Source organism: Aplysia californica, unplaced genomic scaffold (genome assembly GCF_000002075.1).
Source record: "Aplysia californica isolate F4 #8 unplaced genomic scaffold, AplCal3.0 scaffold01238, whole genome shotgun sequence".
Classification (NCBI taxonomy): Eukaryota; Metazoa; Mollusca; class Gastropoda; order Aplysiida; family Aplysiidae; genus Aplysia; species Aplysia californica.
The window spans coordinates 86,928-89,160 of record NW_004798508.1 but is presented as its reverse complement, the minus strand read 5'-3'; positions in this window follow the sequence as shown (position 1 = coordinate 89,160).

Genomic DNA, 2,233 nt, shown 5'->3' with positions numbered 1-2,233 from the left:
CCCAGGGCAGTGCTACTGACTGAAGTGTTCCTATGCACAGTGGAATTTTAAATTGGCAGATTTATCCCTGTCATACTCATACTGTGTCGGGACAACATAGGGGGAACTGGTGCTTTTTTTGCCCCTCATCTTTACTACCGTCATTTTTCCTCCACTTCTTTTGTATGTTTGTCACTCTCTTGTGAACTGCTATTTCTGTGGTGCCTTGATAGTGGAAGCTGACTTTGTGCTGTTGAGGCTAGAGAGGTGAGCAGAGTAAGCCTGATTCCCCGTTTGGACTTCTCTGTTGACATCCTCCCCTTGGCGCTCATATGCCTTATGCAGTTGCGAGCGCCGTAAAACCTTACTAAAACAGCAGAACGCCCAGCTAGGGATTGGAACCTGGCCTACATGCTCCGCATAATCATACATGATACCAACTGAGCTAATAGTGGGATACCACTGGACATCTATACTCAGAGGCTCTTCTCATGCGGTATTTCCTCGGGAGGGGCAGCATTTTAGCTGTGAAAAGGACCGCCTGTCCAAGACAATCACCTGTACAAATGACCACTTATCACTTCTCCCTATGTGTCCAAGAAAATCACCAATGTAGGATGACTAGTTTTCTACCCAACAATGAATGATGGTCTTAGGCAGGAACTATTTACCCTTATCATTGCCTCCCTTCACGGACTGATGGGTGAGATCCACAACATTTTCGTCGTCACCATGGTAACTGGCATCTGTTGACGAATGAAGAATGATAGCGTGATAAAACAAGCACACGGCATGTGTATTGATAATGATTGTATTATATCAGCCACGAACAAACCATATTGTGCACTGGTGACTGAATGGCACCAACAGGGTTAAGATCCCCGGAAGAAATAGCAGATGGGAAACGACGAAGACGAAAACGAAGTGGGCAATAGTAAAAAGTTGTTTCTTGTTCTCAATCCGGCGTCGTACACAGAAAACCTGAGTTCGATTCCCGTGTTGGGACAATTTTCTAGAATATCTCTGTCTTTCTGCTGGGACGTTGTATCCCACTCATCCCAGGTTGGCCCTGGCAGACAGGGTCGTAGATCACCTCTCAAATGATCTAAATTGTGTCTATATGGGAGTAAAATCACTTACATTTAAAGAAAATTGTCGTGGTCTATCTTTCCTCTTTTCCTTTCTGTCATTTTCGTTGATTTCCGGTCCAGTCGAGAAGCTCGCATTCAAAACGTGTCTATGATGATTGTAAAAATCATATTAATGAACAAAGTAAAAATGTGGCAGTTTTCAAGGGAAAGAACGAGGTGAACACAAGCGCCCATCCCAAAGTAGAGAAGTAGAAATGCACAGTCATGCATGAAATAGTTGTGGAGAAACAACAATAGCAACAACAACAAGAACAACAGAAACAACAACAACAACAACAACAACAGCAACAACAACAAAAACAACAACAAAACAACAAAAACAACAACAAAACAACAAAAACAACAAAACCAACAACAAGATGGATTAGTATAAGAAGCTAGTCGCATAAAAGAGCCCAGAACGAGACGAAGCTAAATACTGTCTAACCATGTGACGTCTGTGCTTTCATCAGAGTGAATATAACGGACCGCATATGTACCAATACATGGTCTCTTTGTGTTTACGAATTTTAGAAACATGTAGAAGTCGCATTCTAGCGTTATGCAAAGTTTCTAGAGCACATGTAAACGTGAGGGTCAATAATAAGGATCACAAAAGAAGTGGACCAAATGTAGGGTTAAAAACATCTAACAGGGTGTCGGCGATGACAGACAAGATATGCCGGGACCATAGACCTGTATTACGACACCCTAGATAGAGCACTGTGACGTAATTCCAGGTCAATATGAAGAGCACCATTTGGCTCAGTTCGGAGCCAAATGAAGGACAAGCGTGTGCTCCCGCTTGACTAAAATGGCAGTTTTTCCCCTTTCATTTGGACATCCACGGAGACCACTTCAAAGTCTTTGTAGAAAGCTAAGGACAGCGGCCATGACAGTGCTCGGTCTAGGGCATTATAATTCAAGCCGTAACTGACCTTTCTCGCAGGTACGGACCCGTAGAGTATCTAGGTCCCCTATATATCGCTGTAATGTCTGGTCTCCCTCTAGAAAACAGCCAGCCGACTGTAGGGCATGCTCAGCGCAGCCTATGCTGAGCTGCATGAACCTGGAAGTACACAAACACAATATGATGAGTCAATATAAACTTCGAACCCCCCCCC